This window comes from Euprymna scolopes, chromosome 16 (assembly GCF_053919585.1).
Source record: "Euprymna scolopes isolate OS-2025 chromosome 16, ASM5391958v1, whole genome shotgun sequence".
Lineage (NCBI taxonomy): Eukaryota > Metazoa > Mollusca > Cephalopoda > Sepiida > Sepiolidae > Euprymna > Euprymna scolopes.
Window position 1 is genome coordinate 25,538,101 of NC_136497.1, and position 22,500 is coordinate 25,560,600.

The 22,500-nt window shown below is 30.8% G+C and overlaps 1 long non-coding RNA gene across 1 annotated transcript in view; it reads right to left on the reverse strand.

The window, feature by feature from the left end:
* The window catches only part of LOC145296254 (uncharacterized), a 248,261-nt gene extending 229,454 nt beyond the window's left edge, over window positions 1-18,807 (reverse strand). Inside the window, exon 1 of the long non-coding RNA XR_013869979.1 lies at window positions 18,644-18,807. This is a non-coding gene — a long non-coding RNA (uncharacterized LOC145296254). The remainder of the gene's footprint in view (window positions 1-18,643) is intronic.
* Window positions 18,808-22,500: the final 3,693 nt, after the last annotated feature.

Sequence of the window (22,500 nt, forward strand, 5' to 3'; positions counted from 1 at the left end):
TATATATAGACGTATATATATATATATATATACAGGTATATATGCATACATATATATACATACATATATACATATATATACATATATATATACATATATATACACACATATATACATAGATACACATATATACATATATATATATATATATATATATATATATTTCCAGTACACACACACACACACACACACACACACACACACACACATATATATATATATATATATATATATATATATATATATATATATATATATATATATATATATATATATCCAGTAGACATTCAATTGTTGCCGGCCGTTTATCAATTTGTCCACACACTTCCTATTTTCAAGCATATCTTGAATCTTCTAGGACCAGGATCAGAAAAACAGAAAAATATCCAAAAAATTGAAAACTTACTTTATAAAACGTTCTTTTAGATGGATTTTTTTTTTGCCGAAACCACACGGGTATTTATTCCCAGACAGGCGCCATGTTTGATTTTATATGGCTTAGTCTGCCTTTTAACTACTTTCGACCTACAAAGTTGAAATTTGACAGGAATGATACGTTACGTATATATATATTATTCTGGGTGGGGAGTCATATGTATGTTTATTTCTTTAAAGGGGACCCCGGTAGAAAATGGATCCTTCCCCACCACTTTGTTTATCTCTGATGTTAATGAGATTTTAACGCTAGTCACACGTCACAAGATTGCACAGATTCAAATTGCATGAAAGAGAGGGAGGGGTAGAAAGATGAGGAGGAAGAGGGGAATGTCAGAGAAAGAAGAGAAGAAGAGAGAATGGCAAAGGGGAGAGGGGAGCGAAAAAAAAGAGATAAAGAGAAATGTAGAGAGAGAGGGAGAGATAGAGTGTGTGTGTGTATGTGACAGAGAGAGAGGGAGAGAGGGAGAGAGGGAGAGAGAGAGGGGGTGAAGAGAAAGACTATTATGACATCACAATGTGTTATGACATTGACTTTGTAACGAAACGGTATAAATAATTAAATTGTAAAATGATACAGAGGGGAAGATACAGCGATGGGGAAGAGAGGGGAATTTATTATCTTATAACAACGTATTCTGATTTTCATTCGTATATTGTTCCTATTTACTTGCCTCTCCACATTTAAAATTCTCTCAGTCATGAAGGATTTCTCATCCGCTGACTGAGAACAGAAAAAGGTGAAGTGTAGCATCTGAACAGATACTACACTCTGATCTTGGCCCGAAATTCAAGAAAAATTTAATTCTTATATTGTTTCTGAATTTTTTAAGATGAACATTGATAGTTCGTAATCCTTGAATTATTTTGTTCTTACCTTGTTTGTAATCTTCGACCTTCTTCGACGAGAAACACCTGAAGAAGGTCGGACGTTACATCGGCCGAGACGTTTTGAATATAACACTGAAAGATGAGAAAGGTAGTTCGAATAATCCAATTAATCCAAATTTGTAATTCTTGTAAAAATATGATTATTAATTAATGAGAAATTGAGAAATATATATATATATATATAAAATATATTTGATAATATATATATATATATATATATATATATATATATATATATATATATATAAATATATATATATATATATAAATATATATATATATATATATATATATATATATATATATATATATATATATATATATATATATAAGCAGTAATGGTGGAACTTACGCAGAGCTAGATAATCTAAATGTGAGACTCAACAGGAATTTATTCACATTAGACGTGAAGACAACCATGTTTTTGTCAGTAGGGAAGCAACACTATGGTATTGAGTACCAGTAACAGACAGTTCTAAGAAACGAAGCTCTGCTCATGGAATTTACGTTTATTTTTTTTCAGATAGAGAGTGAGGAAAGTTGTTGGCAGTTCTTTCAGTTAAGCGAGTATTTGTTGCGAACGGGGGAGGGACCAGAGATTGGAGCACCTATTATAAAAATATCGATAGAGCAGGGATATACACTCGAAACGTCTCTTCTTTGAGAAAGAGGAACGATGGAGGCGAAAAGATCATCGCTGGCTCAACGGGTCACAAGTAGCCCTTCATTTTATCAAATATTGGGAGACAGGAGTGAAAACGAACACGAGTTATTTCAAATGACGACACTGATATAGAGATGTTAAATAATCGAAATCTAGACTGGACATTCTAGAAAGAGTAACAAACAGTAACAAACTGTGACGTATTTGCCGAAGTCGAAAGAGAGGAATGGTATCAGATGCCATTATTAAAGCAACCAATCAAAAAGAAGCATGCAGTAAACAAATAACGACGATCGATTTCACACGGAGGGAAAAATCAATTTGAACATTTTGGCAATAATATTTTGAGTATTAAAAAGAGAACAAAATATAGCAAAAACGTAAATAAATTCTATCACAACTAATACATCTTTATTTAAATGCTAGATCTATTAATAAGTATGCCCGCCCATTGACACCCCCTTCCCACCCGCCCTCTTTCCCAATTCGCCTCTCTGCCCCTCCCCCTCTGTTCTGCAAGGGGGTATTATGCTTTGTGTGTGACTGCCAAATCTATTTGCTATTCACATCTACATCGAGAATGGAAATTATAAAACGTACGTTTTTTTTTTCGATTGACGTTATAAATATTTATAAATGTCTTGGATAAAAAATATTTATACTTGCATACGGATACGTCAATTAAACACATTGTATATTTAAATTTATACGTACACATACAAACTCTCACATCAGTTTGTGCGCGAGGGTACACGCACGCACGTATATATAAATATATACAAATATATACATGCACATATAATATATATATATGAGAATCTTCATGCAAGCTGAAATATTATGCGCGATTTGTTTATATATATATATACTTCATTTACTCACATAAAATTAATATAGTAAAGTATAAATTTATGCGTAAACTTTAAGTATTTACTTCAAAAGTGCTCAATACGTAGGTAAAGCTAGATAGTAAGTTATAAAATATACATGGCAATTAAGCATAGCCTGATGGATCCTAGCGTAGATGAAACGCGGAATATTCTGTGTAGCTTAATTGCCATACATATTTTATAACTTACTATATATATATATATATATATATATATATATATATATATATATATATATATATATATAATAGATGTGTGCGAATATATAAATATATATAATTATATACATTTATAGGGAAATAATAATCTATACCCCTACACATTTTTTTGTATTGATATTCATATTAAAATCCCTTTTTTCTATTTATTTAATGTATTTATTTGCTTCCCCACCGAGCAAATTAGGCACAAGGCCGATTTTTAAAGTGAGGAGTGAAGGGGAAATGAGGACCAACTCCCCGGGGAGTAGGGGAGCTGGATAGTGACAATTGGTATGAAAGGTTGCCCCTACATTGACCAAGGTCTTATATGTGGGGTTTCCCCACATATGGTCTTTGCTTGCAGTATGTATTTATTTGCTTCCCCACTGAGCAAATTAAGCACAAGGCCGTTTTTTAATGTGGAGAGAGAGGGAGGGGGAGGGAAAAGGGGACCAGCTCCCGATGGGTGGGAAATGGGAGCTAAATAGTGACTGTTGGTATGAAGGTCTTATCTGTGGGGTCGCCCTCACATAGGGGTTTTGCTTGTAGTATCTGTCGGAACAAATACTACACTTTGATCCCGGTAACAGAAAAAGGGCAAGCCTCTTTTTTATTTATTATTTATTTAAAAAGAAAATACAACTTTGTTATATATGAGCGTGGAATTGCATTCATCTTCAAAACTTGCATATTCTTTTAAACATCCATTTTAATTAATTTCTTATTAGTTTTTTTCGGTTTTCTTATAGGATGATCATCTTTAGCTAACAATTACGTGTAAGTATATTCATGCTATATGATTTGTAAGTATATTAATTCTATATGATTTATACTTGCGTAATGTTTGCGTAAACACAAAACTCTTTCTATATATATTTATATATACGTATATATATATTTGCTTATTAAATGTTGCCTACCAAACTCCTGTCAGTTTTTGGTCTACAGACATGAAACTTCACGTATAGCGTATTCGAATCCATGCGAAACTTTATATTTGGGTTTTAGCCGGGGAAACCAAGGGGAAAAGTATGAAAATTAAAAACATGAAAATTTCCAGGTGAAGGTCGAACAACGGCATCATGATTATGCATGCGTAACGTAATAGCTATTGGTTCATGTTTTAATCTTTAGCCTTGTAGCAAACATGTCTTCATAGCTCAGGCATTAACGTCAAAGGAAAAAGTAAATCGGTAGCTAAATGTTTTGGTTTCGATTCTCGGTAGTGGCGCACAAGTCATTTTGTTTTTAATTTTTTAATCATTACTATATATTGCGTCCAATGTAATATAGCAATGAATATGAAATCTGCATTAATCAAAATATCATATTTAAGCGTATTTCACGACCGGGCAATGCCGGCGGTCTGCTAGCGTATGCGTGTACGTAAATAAATAAATATATATATATATATATATATATATATATATATATATATATATATATATATATATATATGTGTGTGTGTGTGTGTGTGTGTGCGTGTGTGTGTGTGTGTGTGTATGTGTATAAATATATAAATATATTTATATTATATTTCTCGGAGCCTGTATCTGGCTGTCTGGTCTACTTTTTCTCGAGAACTACTGAGCCGATCTTGCTTAAATTTTGCATAGACCTTTTTCATGATAAGGTGCAGCGAACTAAGTTTTATGTCACTATTTGGTACACAGTTATGGATTAATATGGACTAATCAGTCACCATAATACCACGTTTAAGCTAAAAGTTTTCTCCGAAACTAATTGGCCTATTTGTCTGAAATGTTGTATGGATCTTTGTTGTGATGAAGTGTAGCGAACTACGTATTATGGCATCTGTTCAATGAACAGTGGAAGATTAATAGGAATTAGTATTTAATGTAAAATCAGCACAAATGTAATCATATTCAACCATCAATTTGGCATAAAGTACAACGCGCTGTAATTTTTTTAACGTTATCTGTGTGTGTGTGTATCTCTCTCTCTCTCTCTCTCTCTGTGTGCGTGTGTGTGTTTGTGTGTGTTTGTGTGTGTGTGTGTGTGCTGGTTTCATTGACCGAGTATAACTATTTTGAACGCAAAAAATGAACAAAATTCGATTGTCGTATTTTTAACTTTCAACTTCAAGTGAATAGGGTTAACATAACTATGTTTCGTTCGAATGAAAAAAAAAATACAAATAAGTAAAAAGGAATTAAATGAATACGGTTACACGTTGCTTTTCTTCGGCTTTTTTTTTTACATAGGCATCACCACTTATCAAGGCCAAGAGGCCACTCGAGGATAAGGGTTAAAAGTGTACAGTAGAAATTGGATAATATAGTAATTGTTGGTAATGGAAATTCGGAAAATTTGTTAACAAGTGAAACGGCTCATCAAGAACTTGTTTACGTTAGACTTGAACACAACTATATTGCAGTCAGCTGGAAAGCAGAAAAACGGAAGATAATTCCACAGGCGCGCAGTTCTGAGAAAGAAACTTTGTTCATGGAATCTACGTTTAGGTTTAGGCACAGATAAAGAGAGCCATTCATTTCAATTGATGCCAGATGTGGGTCAGAATTGATTGCGGTGAATGTGCAGGTATTTAGACTTTTTGTAAGCGTTTATGATATTTTGTGTACCCCATTTTTTTTTTCTGAATAGCAAACACAATTTACTGATAATTGTCTTTTTGACTAGATTACTACTAGTAGTAACAATAATATATATATGCACACACACACACACACACATATTTATTTAGACACTTTTTTTATGTTTCATATAATTAGATCTTCACTGCCATGGTTTCAAAAAACAGTGTAAATCAAAAGGCGCTGAGCCTCATTCAAATCGCCCAATCGTCATGTGATGATTTGGAGGCGGCAAACTGCATTAGAATTTCTTTGTATAAAGATTCAACCACATAAAAATTTTATAATTCTAAAATAAAATTAATATGGACTTTTATCCTTATTTCTTCTGCCTTACACACACACACACACACACACACACACACACACACACACACACATATATATATATATATATATATATATATATATATATATATATATATATATACTAGACTCCCCGTGACCCGTTGGGTCAGTATGTTATATTAGCTATGGAATTCATGTATGAGCATAACACTTGTGACGTAAAGAAAATATTTTTTTTTGACATAACAGAAATATTTCAATGAAAGTATATTAAAATGAAAAAAGAATATAGATAGATTTCTATGAGTCGTTCTGTTTATTATAATTGATTATTTTTGAAAAAAAAACATTTACATTTACTGAATTATAAGTGGTCGACCATATTTATAGGTAAATGTGCACTGAACAGATACCATAATGCTTATTATAATTAAATAAAAATTTTGATATATGTGCTTTTTTTATTTCGTTCATTTCTGTATTGCGTTTAAGTTATTTTAAACCCCACTCTTCCCATGTTAAATAATAATTTCGAAATAATTACGTAAATTTTCAGCGTCCTAATTGTACTTTTGTTTTTGTTTTTTTCGCGTTTAAATTATCCAAATAAACAATTGTTAATACTATCTGTGTTTTTTTACATCGTTAATTCTGTATTACGTTTAAGTTATTTTAAACCCCACTCTTCCCATGTTAAATAATAATTTCGAAATAATAAAGTTAATATTTCAGTGCGCAGGTCAAAATCTGCAAAAAAAGGGATTTGTGTTTATTTATTTACGTTGTTATGGGTTAAAGTTTATGCGCGCATGCGCAACCGGATGTCGTAAAGCGGAAAGTGGGTTACATACATCGTTACAAGATCATTTGAGTTTAATAATTATATATATATATATATATATATATATATATATATATATATATATATATATATATATATGTGTGCGTGTGTGTGTGTGTGTGTGTGATAGAGAGAGATATAGAGTATGTGTGTGTACACACATACACATTCTCTCTCACGCACACTATACTCTTGTGTGTATATATATAGGTGTCATAATCATGTTGGTACACCAGTTCTCGGCAGGTCACCGAAGTTATGCAACATTGAGTTTGACCAGTACCAGATGGGTCACCATTTGGGAACGTTAGGCGCTGTATGTGTTCTATCTGCTCTCCGCTGTTTCAGGTCGTCTGGAACTTATATATTCCAACTGGGATTAAAACAATGTCGACTTAGGAGAGATGTGGCTGAAGATTGCGCAACTCTTGCCACAAAAATTTAATGCGCAGGCACTCTTCGGTGGGTATACATAATCTGCTGACAAGATTGAACGGAGCTGTTTTGTACATATATATATATATATATATATATATATATATATATATATATATATACATATATATATAAATATATATACTAGCAGTTCAGCCCGGCTTTGCTCGGTCCCTCTGTACTGTTCATAACTTTATGTGCATATGCATATATATTAAACAGTTTGACTCATGTCCAGGTAAACTACATCTAAAATGTCAAGTGTTTAGACCCAGAATAGGCGGAGGAGTTTGATAGAGTCTGCAAAGGTCAACTTTTTCAATTTTGACGTCTTCGCAGCCAACTTTACACCCAAAAACTGGGTAAAAAGTCTGATTACACTTTATGTAAAAGTACAAATGTTTAGACCAGAAATTGGATGAGTAATTTGGTAGAGACAGCAGGGCTCAATGTTTTTAAAACTTTGACCCCAATTTTGACCCCTTAATATTTATTGTTTTCGGCTCAAATCAAATTAAAAAGTTTGATCCAAGTAACCTACATCTAAAATTTCAAGTGTTTAGACCCAAAATTGGCAGAGGAGTTTGGTAGAATTTCCAAAGTTCAAATCATTGAACTTAGACCGCTTGACAGACAAATTTCTGGCCGAAAACCGATTAAAAAGATTTTCTCAAATCTCAATACCCTTTATGTCAAATCTCGAGTCTGTAGACTGAAAATTGACAGAGTAGTTTGGTAAGTAAGTAAACGTACACAAACAGACAGGCAAATTATATATATAGTCATACACATATAATACTATTTCACTGTTTCATACGTGTGGATAGACAAACAACTACCTCAAACCGGGATTACAAGAGTAGTTTGGTAGTGAAATGTACACGAACAGACAGACACACACAAACACACGCACACAGACAATTTCACTTATATATATATATATATATATATATATATATATATATATATATATATATATATATATATATATATATATATGCGTGTGTAGCCGAGTGAATTTCTTGAGGAATGAAATAGAAATGTATCTGCATAGTATCATACTATGTATATCTTTGTTCTATATAAAATTAGGTCTGCGTATATATTTATAGATTTACATGTACGGTATTCACTCCTAAACTAATTAACCAATCGTTATGAATTTTTGAAATTAGCTGCAAAGCTTAAGTGTGCGAAACCTGGGCCATATCAAATTTTATATAGTTTTCTGCGAAATAAGAAAAGAACGGGTGGAAGATATTCGTAATAAATTCAGCTAGTTTCAACTTTTGTGAAATTTTCACGATAGATATTAAGATATCAATTAATAAATATTTCAGCAATTACAGTCTTAGGTGTATTTTCAAAGATGGGAGGGCATAATATGGGAATAAGCTCACATTTTAAAATTCAAATATTTCAGATTTGTTTAAAATTGTATCCATATTTATAAGACATTACTTAGACAAGATTCCCTCAATTTCGATTTGCTCTTAAAACAAATTTCGCCTTGTAATTTAGAAATTGTCTCGAATGAAAATTATTACAGTAGGGATGTTGATCAAAATTAGAATAAGGATCTTAGACATAAGGTTTAGTATTATATGTTGATTTTAATTTTTATAATACAACATTAATATGGTGCAGAAACTGCTGTGTTCAGTGAAAATTTTTAACCATATCACGAGGGAATTATATATGCATATATATATATATATATATATATATATATATATATATATATATATATATATATATATATATATATATTCAAGCAGACATTAAATACGAGGGATATACTTTGCTTTATGATTCTTTCTTTGTTTTTCGAAAAAAATAAAAGAGAAACATACAGCAAAGTATCTCCATTGTATATAATAATGTATGCTTGAATAAAAAAATGTTGCCGAAATACACACACAATATATATATATATATATATATATATATATATATATATATATATATATATATATATATACCAGTGATAGGACGATTCCAGAATTTTTCCTGATTCTGATACGATTACCGATTCTTTTCTAAATTCCCGATTCCGATACTTTTAAAATTTCTAAACATTTAATTAGAGATTTGGTGCTTTTTAAAAATGTTCACATGACTGTACCTCTCCCGTGTAATGTCCGCATAAATTTTGCAAAACAAAAGGTACACTTAGGGAGCGAGCGTATATTGCAAGAGTAGATCTTTCTGAATGTTTTTCTTTGTAATTAATTAAATATTGTGGGACAAGATTTGTGTTTCTTTTAAATCAAACCCCATACGCACTTGTTCATCGTTCATGCTATTTAAAATGTTCGTAAATGTTCGTTAAAAAGAATCGACGATTAGTATGCAAAATAAGAAAACAGTGTAGGAACAGAATAATTAACAAACCCGTCCTATATCAAGAATAGGTTTCTAAATAATGTTACTATTAAGAAAACCATTCTTAACATTGGGAGGGTGTCTGATAACAATTCTCTACCTTTTTTTCGGTAATCATAAAGATTTGGTCGATTATTAGATTATTTTGCGTTATGGTGAATAATAATAATAATAATAATAATAATAATAATAATAATAATAATAATAATAACGACAAATAACCAACGACAAATAACCAACGCTTTTAGCTAAATCACTCTCCAAAATGAGAATCTACTTGTGTTTTTTAAGATTATTACGTGGCAGAAAGATAAAAGAATATTTTAGAATTTCGACTAGAAATCAGTTTCGCACATAAAAATTTAACGCAAAATGAAAATAATTTTATTCTTGTCTAATTTTATTCTTGTCTAATCGCCCAAAAATCGAAAATTAAACAAAATACTTGTAGAATATAACATTTTCACTCGATTGGTGACATTTATGTTATGTGTTTCTACCAACATTTGTCTAATTTTCGATTTGAAGCGGTTATTAAGGGTCATTGTGCAGCGTTTATAGGGAAGACATTTTTGCAAATTCTAATTCAACAGGCACTAAGTTTGTTTGAAATAAAAATACGCTTTAAAATAAGTTTAGACACAAATAAACGTATTCATATAGATAAAAGAGTATTGTCTTTGGTAACATGTATTTGTTTTTCATCTTTTTTTTTTGTTTTTTTGAAGAAGAAGTACCATAAAACATTAATTATTTCAGAAGAATCTGATGACAGACAGCAAGTGTCCAGTCAGTGTCAAGGAAATGTAAAAACCTTGTCCAGAGCATTTTAAATCTCTTAATAATCAAGTGTGAACTCCCTTAGCGAAATCATATAAACGTTTAGCGAATATGTGCGAAAGGTTTACAAAAGGAAATTAACTCTCGAATATTTACTTTATTTAGAGTAATTGACCAAAACAAGAAATGAATTAGATTCTGAAAATCAGTGTTAAATCTGGGAATGGGATGTATAACCCATTCTGTGGCCCTTAGTCTTATGTTGTAAATGAACAACTTCTAATATATATGTGTTTGTTTCATTTTTTTGTCAAGAAAAAAATTAAAGGGATCGTTCGTTTTGAAACCATTTATCGTTATTTCCATGGCAGGTGCTCGTCTGAACTCCAATCTCTGGTCCCCCCTCGCCAATCTTTCACGAAAAACACTCGTCTAGCTGAATCCACTGTGAAAAATTTTCCCCACTCTTTATCTGTGCCTAAATCAAAACGTGGATTCCATGAACAAAGCTTCTTTCTTAGAACTGCACACCTGTGGAACTCTGTTCCGTCTGCCTGCTTCCCACCTGACTACAACTTGGATGTCTTCAAGTCCAACGTTAACAAATCCTAATGAACCGCCCCCTTAAGTAAACACTTCATCAAATCTCCACACTAACGTACTGTACTTGCAATAACCCTTATCCCTGAGTGGCTTCCGGGCCTTGATAAGTGGTAACCACCGTGTAAAAAAAAAAAAAACTTAAGCTAAAATTTTTCCGATCCTGATACCCCCAAACTTCCGATTTACCGATGAATCATCCCAACACTAATATATATATATATATATATATATATATATATATATATATATATATATATATATATATATATATATATATATATATATATATACATATATATATATATATATATATATATATATATATATATATATAATCCCCGAAACTGTGTTTCATGGTAAACAACTGATGATCCCTTTAAAAACATATTACTATGGTACTATTTTTTTGTTCATGCAAATAAAACTCTTTAGCAAAACGGTAAAAAAATTAACTTACTGACAAAATATTTTTTTAAAAATAGTTTTGAAGAAACTTCCATAACCACACACACACACACACACACACACACACACACACACACACACACACACACACACACACACACACACACACACATATATATATGTATATATATATATACGTTTTATTTATTATTTTAACTAAACAGATAAAAACGGTAATAAAAAAATAAAACGCGTATTTGCTCTACGATAGTATTGAGCACTTTCTTCAGGTTTTTATCAATTACCATTTTTGCTATATATATATATATATATATATATATATATATATATATATATATGTGTGTGTGTGTGTGTGTGTGTGTGTGTGTGTGTGTGTGTGTGTGTGTGTGTGTGTGTGTGTGTGTGTGTGTGTTAGTGGCCTAGCAAGGCCACAGCGCGGAGACAACCAAGTAAAAACATCCCTAAGGGAAATTCATCCCAAAGCAGCAAAACTGAAGCTAGCCTGCCAGAACATTATATATACATGCAGACAAATTTGGCCATATTTAATTGATTTGTTAATATAGTTTTTGTTTTTAGCAATTTTCATAAAATTTGGATCATAAAATAGTATTATAATCTTTAAGAAGCCTGCAAATTTTCATGTAGTTTCGTCCCATAGAACCAAAGATATGAGCATTTCAATATTGAATTTGGCTACGAGTATATATATATATATATATATATATATATATATATATATATATATATATATATATAGTCTTGGAAGTTTTTAACCTTTAAAACTATACAAAAAAATATTTTTTATCATTCGTTAGTCAGTAAGTCAATTAATCACCTGCAATCACTGCATCAACTCGCTCTCGAATTTACTATAATACCAATAATTTATTTTTCAAGGGATCATCAGTTGTTTACCATGAAACGTTGTTTCGGGGATTTAAAAACAATATATATATATATATATATATATATATATATATATATATATATGTATATATATATATATATATATATATATATATAAATATATATATATATATATATATATATATAGAGAGAGAGAGAGAGAGAAATACCGCCTTTGTGGGCAATTTATAAGTTCCAAATCTCAGCGACTATTGATCAGAGTTTAACAAATGAGGGCTTGTTGAAAAGGTAATGACCTGAATTGTGTAGTGGCTATGTGACTTCCTACGACTACATTTTTTTTTTTGCTCAACACATACCCCCAAACACCCAGGCTAGTAAAAATATAATGTACTTATTTTAGGAGATTGAATAACTCAAGCCTTATACTCACTAGGGCTATGACAACAGCATATTCTTTTCATTATTTCGATTCTCGAGTATATATCAGTTAATATCTTATATATATATTTTATATAGAGTGATGTGATTCTCGATTGATTAACTGTGTCGGACATATACTCAAGAATCCAAAGAATGATAAGAATATTCTCTTGTCATAACCCTAACTAATAATCACCAACAATTTTCCTTCTCGGCCAGGGCTTTGAATAAACAAAATTCGAATACGAATTTAAATATCCTTTAGGCGACTATCTCAACAATGAAGAAAAAGATATATCTTTAGGTCTGACTGCCACAACTCTTTTGGGACGTATCTCTATGCACCTATCTGATACCCGGGCAATAGCATCAAAAAGCTGACCATACCTTGACTATCTCTCTCAACTCCGAAATATTCTCATAATCAATAAAACTATATTAGAATATGAAAATAACACACTAATAATACCGATTATCTCTACAAATAAAAAAACTAAACAATACTAATATATAAAATTCATTACAATAATAGAGTAAACAATCTAAAATGATTTTATTACGAATTACTAATACTCTGTTAATAATACAAATAATCACAGAGTTCCCGCCAAAACCATCACTAATTTTGCTCGAAAATAGTGCAATTATAAGTGTTCTAATTAGCAATTAATCTACCAAGTGCCGTATCAATTACTAAGTTTCTGTCTATTACTCTCTTCCTCTCTCACTCTATCCTGCTTGACTTTTGTTCTCTTATTTTTGTAAGCTTCGCTTCACTCTCGTTTTAGATAGTCGGCGATAACAAAGAAGAGAAAGGATAAAAAGATTGGAATAGTCCGTTATTAAAACAAAATGGAATAATGTAACTAGTAATACAACTTCATTCGTAGCAGAGAGAGAGAGAGAGAGAGAGAGAGAGAGAGAGAGAGAGAGAGAGAGAGAGAGAGAGACAGAGAGAGAGAGAGGAGGGGGGGAGAGAAACCGGATCATTTGGGAGTTTTTGTTTAAATATATATATATTATATGTAACTGACTTCGTAAACTCTTTTTTTTATTTCCTTGGTTCAAACAATCTAACGCAAGCTCAGTGGGTGACCCAATGTATCACATTTTTCAAATGTAAAAATATGAAAGAATTTTCTATCTTTTTTCTTCAGTACTTTTTAACTTTAATTTTAAAACATATAAATATGTGAAATTCTATACGTATTTAATTCGTAGCTGATATCGGGGAAAAGAGAGGAAAGTAGAAAAAAAATCTAAAAGCGAATAATTTGAGATTTTGTAGTTTATATATTTCGTGTTTAACTGCATGAATTAATTAATTATTCAAAATCAGAACAGAACCAAAGAAAGACAACAAGCCTTGCGCAAGCGAAAAGTTTAGTATTCAGACATTTATGACAATTGTTATTATTTTGAACTTGCATTCATATACCTATACACGTTATTGGACTGGATTGAATTTCTAATCATCTGGTTTACCGCGGAACTACATGTGTGCGTATACATGGATAAATACGTGTTTGTGCATGTGAACAGACAAGTACATGTGTGTTTTTTGCAAAGGAAAATGTGATATATTCATGAACATTCGTGTAAAGGCTATTAGAGTCTAATAGATTCATAAATAATACGCACAATATATCATATATATATATATATATATATATATGTATATATATATATATATATATATATATATATATATATATATATATACATATATATATATACATATATATATTGCATGCTGATGTATGTATATATATATATATATATATATATATATATCTGTATATATATTGCATGCAGATATGTGCACACACACACACACACACACACACACACACACACACATATATATATATTGCGTGCGGATGTGTGTGTGAAATTTACAAGAAAATGAAAACACTATGGAGCGTTTATTTCTTTCAGCAACGTTTGTTAAACATATATATCTATATCTATATCTATCAAAGTGAAATTGTCTGTGTGTCTGTGTGTGTACATTTCCCTACCAAACTACTCTGTCAATTTTCAGTCTACAGACTCGAGATTTGACATAAGGAGTATTGAGATTTGGGAAAACAATTTTAATCGATTTTCGGCCAGAAATTTGGCTGTCAAGGAGTCAAAGTTCAACGATTTGACCTTTTAAACTCTACCAAATCCCTCAGCCAATTTTGGGTCTAAATACTTGAAATTTTAGATGTAGGTTACTTGGATTAAACTTTTTGATTTGATTTGAGTCAAAAACAATAAATATTAAGAGGGTCAAAATTAGATTCAAAGTTGAAAAGAAAATTGACCTCTGCGGCCTCTATCAAATTATTCAGCCAATTTTTGGTCTAAACATTTGAAATTTTACATAAAGTGTATTCAGACATGGGACAAGATTTTTAATCGGATTTGGGAAGAAAATTTGGTTGCCAAAAGGGTCAAAGTTCAACAGATTTGACCTTTGCGATCTCTAGCAAACTATTCAGCCAATTCTTTTGAAATTTTAGGTAAAGGTCATTCAGACATGCAGCAAGCTTTTTAATCAGTTTTGGGGCGACAATTTGGCTGCCAAGAGGTCAAAGTTGAAAGAATTGACCTTTGCAGACTCTGCTAAACTCCTCCGCCAATTTTGGGTCTAAATACTTGAAATTTTAGATGTAGGTTACCTGGACATGAATCAAACAGTTTAATATATATATATATATATATATATATATATATATATATATATATATATATATATATATATATAATTTTTTCTTATTAGCACGGTTAAGCTCAATGAAAACGCTTGAACACTTTCAGAGCATATGTGTGTGTGTGTGTGTGTGTGTGTGTGTGTGTGTGTGTGTGTGTGTGTGGCATTCTTTCATGTCATCAAACATTGCTAAACATAACAAAATATTTCTGATTGATTATATCTCTTGCTATATTTTCAGTTTTTGTATTTATTATTATTTTTTTATTTTTGCATTTAAAACAAAATAAAATAAAGTAAAATATTACAAAGTCCATAGGTATGGCAAAGAATTTTGATTCTTATTCGAGTCATTTTCAGGTGACGAAAACAAATTAATAAAAAGATAATTCGGCGGAAACTCATAAGCTTTGTGATACAGATGAAAGAGATTTCATTTTGAAACGACATCAATCATTAGAAATATTTTTAAAATAGTTTAATCAGAATATTTATATATATAAGAAATTTTTACAGAAGGTCAGAAAAATCATCGTTATCGCCGATTTCAAATCCAATACAGTATGCTAGAGAAATATTGAACTTTCATCAGTCTCTTGTTTTAACTGTTCTTCCTGGAAAACTGAAGAAAGCTCATTATATCTCGACCATAAATTACCCCTCCCCGCCTTGAATTTCAAATCAGCAATAACAATGTTTTTATGACTTTCTGTAAAATTTTCTCTAATAATAACAATAATAATAATAATAATAATAATAATAATAATAATAATAATAATAATGATGACGATAATAATAATAATAATGATAATAATAATGATAATAATAATGATAATAATTAATAATAATAATGATAACAATAATAATAATAATAATAATGATAATAATAATAATGATAATAATAATAATAATAATAATAATAATGATAATAATGATAATAATAATGTAATAATAGTAGTAAATAATAATAATAATAATAATAATAATGATAATAATAATAATAATAATAATAATAATAATAATAATAATAATAATAATAATAATAATAATATACAAGATAAAAGTAGAAGGACATATTACTTTTAGGTACACAAGACGAATATCTTATCAAAAATGTTTCTGAATGTTTGAGATAAAAATTGGTTATTCGTGTTATTTAGATTAATTGGACATTTGCGAATTACTTAGGACGTCTATCTAGTCATGGCTGACGGAACGAGAGCACGCTACCCACGTGAAGTAAATAAAGGATGCCGCTCGAAATTCCGTTCAAATTCCCGAGTTTGACAGAAACATTTCAAAATTATACAAGCTACCCGCGAAGAAGGTCGGAGGTTACATCGGCCAAAACGTTGTGAAAATCTCACTCAAGATGAGAACAGTAGTCCGATGAATCCAAGGAAATGTTACAGTTTATGAATTTTCTGAATGAAAACAAAGTAGAATGTATAGCAATAGTGGTTGTGACCCAACGGGTCACTGGTATGTCGAGTATATGCATGTGCGTGTGTTTGCGTGCATTTATGTGTGTGTGTGTGTGTGTGTGTGTGTGCTTAAGTGTGCGAATTTTATTATTGAAATAAAAACGAAACCGGCCAGTAAATCATAAAGAGTACTTATGCAGATTACGGACCGTGCTGAAATAATAACGTTATTATTAAGAAACCTATTCTTAGCATAGAGAGGGGGCTTGTTTTTTTGTTTGTTTTTTGTTTTTTTCATAACTATTTTGTTTTTTCGCCTAACAATAAACAAAAGATACGGTAAAAATCTAATTAAACTTGAAAATCGTATGTAAAAAAAAAAAAAGAAGAAAAAGCAGTTCGTATTCTGTGTAAGTACCGTTAGAACATAATCTCATATTTTAAAATATTTTGCAAAATCGCAAAATGGTTTTCAATTCTGTTTTGTTTTTTTAACCAGCAACATTCTTCGAGGTAAAATAGGTAAAGTAGGTAAATATATACACAAAAAAGTTTTATTCATTTATGGTTTACTTTTCAAACCAATAATAATACTTACCTGTTATTCTGCTGTTTCGTTATTCTCGCAATTATTTGGTACTCAAAATTTGTTTTTGTTTCTTTTGTCTTTTTTTATATGATTCAATTATTATGCGTTTCCATTGTTTGCCTTCAAGATTAAACTTTCCTTTTGATCGTTGTCGTGGGGTCGCTTGTTGACATATTTCTTAGCCGAACGTATTGTCAAATTATCCGACCGAAGAGTCAGCTGGAAAGTTGGGTAAAGAACGCAAGTAGAAAAAGAAAATTACGACATTCTCGGCCCGATTGGCACGAAGAAAGAAATCAAATGCAATAAAACAAATAAACATAATTTTAAAATTAAAATTCAATTTTGGACATGAAATGCGGTACTTACCAAGTCCTTATCGTAGTTGTTCTCTTAAATATATATCTTTTCAAGTAATTTGATTTTTTTTCAAAAAAATTGGTTCTACATGCAAAGTTTTGGTACTTTTGAAGAATGATTAGCTCTGTTGTTCTAATAAGATTAGGGTATCATTTTTATATCAGCCATCGCAGAACAATTATAACAACTTTCAAATTCCGTTTCTGAATTTTTTAGATGGAAATTGATTATCCGTATTATTTGGATTCTTCAAACTATCGTTCTCATCTTAAATGTTATTTACACCACGTTTCGATCGATATAACGTTTGACCTTCAAGTGTATTTTATCGAACTCAGGAATCTTTCTGGCGAATCTGTACAGATATTCGAACGGACCCATGGCGTGGTGGATAAAGTACTTGGTAAAAATCGGTTATAAAGTGACATTTTTCGAAGGTTGAAGTTCTATGCTTAGTGCGTGCGACACTCAAAAATACAATTGCGAAGTACTTGGGACTTCTAACCAGTCATGGCTGACGGAACGAGAGCCCTCATGGATTAAATAAAAGTGTTCTGTTCGAAATTCTGAAGTTCTGATTCCCGTGTTCGACAGGAAGATTCCCGAGTTCGACAAGATAAACCTGGAGAAGATCAGAAGTTACATCGACAGAAATGTTGTGAAAATAATACTCAAGATAATCCGAAAAATGACAATAATACGAACTTTCAAATTCATATTCGAATCGCTGCCGATTTACCGATAAAAGGAAACCGAAGAACTAAATGTGAATATGCTGTCATTAAAGAAAGACTTGAAAATGGTTAAATTTGAAAGGGATTACCTGGCATTGTGGCACGCCGTGGTCCACTGGCTAATCCCTTTCTCAGGCAGTATCAATCTTTTTTTTTTCTTTCTATTAGTCGATGATTTTGGTAATAGAATAGGGTGGAGCCTATCGTTACGTCTTTTTGTCCATTGTTCTTTTCTTTCTCTTCTGTTTTTTTTTTGTTTAGTAGAAAACAAAACAAACCTTTCTTCAATGCATGTACCCGTTTTGTTTTTGTTCTCTCTCTCTCTCTCTCTCTCTCTCTCTCTTTCTCTCTCTCTTACTTTTTCTGTTTATTTGGTTATGACGATTGATTGTAGTTGGGTCCACGTTGATCTAAAGTTGGAAGGAGAGAAAGCCGGTGGCGGCCGTTGCAAAGTGGTTCTTGATACTGACTGGTAGCAGTTGTACTTGTACAGCGATACTTTGAGGGCGATCGGCCTGCAGGCGAGAAAACAGACGCAAGGAAGAGAGATGTACAGCCATGGGATGTAGCTTGATTTTAAGAGATATAGAGTAAGAGAGGGTGGGAGACGTGAACGAGTGACCGAGGGGGAAACAACAGCAAAATAATAAAAAGGAACAGGTTCAAAAAAAGAAGAAAAAGAAAAAAAGAGAGATTGAGAGAAAGAGAGAAAGAGGCGCAAAAAGGGGGATAAAAAAGGAATGATATAGAAAACGCTTCATTACAAAGTAAATAGAAGAGGCCGAGATCAAGTGGATTATATTTTGGTCCGGATCCCCCGGTCGGTCTTACAGTTGGCCGGGGCCGCGCAAGAAGAGGGGATACAATACATATACAGATTTCATGCAACTAACGGTCGGCATTTATTCGAGTTGTATGGTAACCGAAAAAATATATTTTGATCATAAATAATTAATTTTAATTTTAAAATGCATTTTTTTTTTTCAATTTTATGATTATTTTGTTTTAAATGGTGATGTAGCATCCTACCAGTTGCCACCCGGTATCTCATACATTTCAACCGAGAGATCTTTTTAAAGATTCTAAGCGTCCTTCGCAGTTATTGTATCTCTCTTGCACTTTGTTCACCGGGTATATTCGTCAGGCAGTTTTTGAATTTTTCTCGCGAGTCCGGTTGTTCCTATAATTACCGTAAAAATGAAGATCTTCCTATGATTCCAGTTTGTTTTTACGACTTATATAAGTCATTTTTTATGACATATAAGTCATTTTTTATGACTTATATAAGTCATTTTTTATGACTTATATTAAGTCATAAAAAAAGTCATTTATAAGACTTGGTATTTCGTTATCTTTTCACTGCATCATTAGGGATACGAACTTCTATTATGATTGTTCCTATATACTTGCCTCCCCACGAGGACAGAGTTAGACACAAGGTCGGTTGTAAATGTGGGGAAAATCCCGCTCTCCCAAAAGGGCTACTCTGGAGAGGAACAAATATAAAAATTGCCGAAGTCATGAATGATTTCTCCTCTGCTGACCGAAGACAGAAAATGTGAAGTGCAGTATCAGAACAGATACTACGCTGTGATCTTGACTGAAAAGCCGAGGAAGATTGTTACTTTCTCATTGCCCCCCCCCCCACATCACCATGTCAGGTTTAACAGTTCCATTTTCTATGTAGGTAGCTGTAGGGACTAAGTCGTAATAGTAGATTGTGTCCGACTTATATCCGTTTTTTGTTGTTGTTGTTGTTTTTTGATTATGTAAAATCTATGTGAAATCCAGTGTTTAAGCAGATAAACTATTAAATTATATAAACATAAAGTAACGTGCAAATAGAAACGTTGAAAAGAGTAAGAGTTTAACACAGGTCAATCATCAGCAACTTTCATCTTGATGTGCACTTTCACTTAACGTCTGATATTTATAGACGGACAATAAGACGATACTGGTTTATAACGACGCAGCTTTTTTTTTTTTTTTTAAATATATCTTATTCGATATACAGTCGCAGCTGCTACAATACAAATCGTCATCTATTCATAGAATCACACACACATGCACGTGTATATAACATTAATTAATAAAAGATAGGCTATTTAAACATCTCTGTCGTTTTTATATTTTAAATGTATTGTTGTTATAAAGCTCTACATGAAGAAATATTGAGCTGTTTGTGAGTGCAAGGTTTATTTTTTTAATATAACTATATTCCATTCACACACACACACACCTATATATATATACACACCTATATATATACATATATATATATATATATATATATATATTTTATATATATATATATATAGACGTATGTATAATGATAAGTTATTTGGGAAAAAGAGATCCAGCAGAGTGCTCAATTAAAAGGAAAATCCGAAATATAAGAGCGTATTTATATTTTGTATTTTGTGAACAGAAAGTTGTTAGATGAGAAAAGTCATTGATACCGTCGGTTTCAAGCCCGATAATTAGGACCGTTTAAGATATCCATATCAAGTTCTCTTCAGCCAATACTCATCTCCCGATAAAACGATATATATATATATATATATATATATATATATATATATATATATATATATATATATATATATATATGTATATATATATATATATATATATATATATATATTGTTTCTGAATTTTTTAGATGAGGATGTGTTATTGGTATTATTAAGCTAAGAAGAGTAGTCCAGTGATTCCAAAACACACACACACACACACACACACACACACACACACACACACACACACACACACACACACACACACACACACACACACACACAGATAGATAGATAGATAGATAGATAGATAGATGTAGATTTATATAGAGAGATTTGAGGGCTAGTTTCTTCAGTGGAAGGCAACCGTTTATAAAGTCACCTGACGAGAACTTCTGGTTTCAACCGACCATTTATCCGAAGCATTAATATGTATTGAGCACTATTAATAACCTCGGTAAATTCATTATATATATATATATATATATATATATATATATATATATATATATATATATATATATATATATATATAAATGAGATAGGTCACAGATTAGATATCATGTGAATTTTCCTGTGAGATATTACATTGAGGTAATACTTTCAGGACAATCCTGGCCAATAAAATAAAACTCAATATATAAAAAATAGAGCAAGAAATAAGTTTAATGATTAAAGTTAAATTCTGCAGATTAAATATATAAAAATATATTTAAGTTAAGAATTTATTGTTTGGAACAAGGAATATATGGAGAGCAAACAATAAATTCTTAACTTAAATATATTTGTATATACTTTAATCTACAGAATTTAACTTTAATCATTAGACTTATATATATATATATATATATATATATATATATTATTATTATTATTATTATTATTATTATTATTAATATTTTGTTATCAATATTTGATGTATCTACATAAAATTTTATGAATTTATTTTCAGTTTTTACTTGCACAGTATTCGATATGTAAGTAATACAAGGTAGTCAAGTTTTAAAAAATAAATATGATAATCAAATAACACAGAATTTTCCGGCTTTTTAATTTGATGAGAATGAGGCTATTGCATGAAATAAAGACGAAACGGCGATGAACACATAACTTGGTTTGTTCCTTTTTATTTCTTTATTTCTATTTCGTCGGAATACTATTTCCATTATTCTCATCACATATATATATATATATATATATATATATATATATATATACTAGCAGAAGTACCCGTCGTTGACTGGGTTAAAAAACAGCCTACATATATTATATATATATATAATAATATATATATACAAGAAATAAATGTTACCATAGTCAATAAAAGTTACTTTTATGGTATAAAAGTTCACTGGTTTGTATTTTTTAGTAGTTTGTAAAATTTTTTTTTTTTAATTCACGAACCGATTTAAAAAAAAACGAAAATGGCA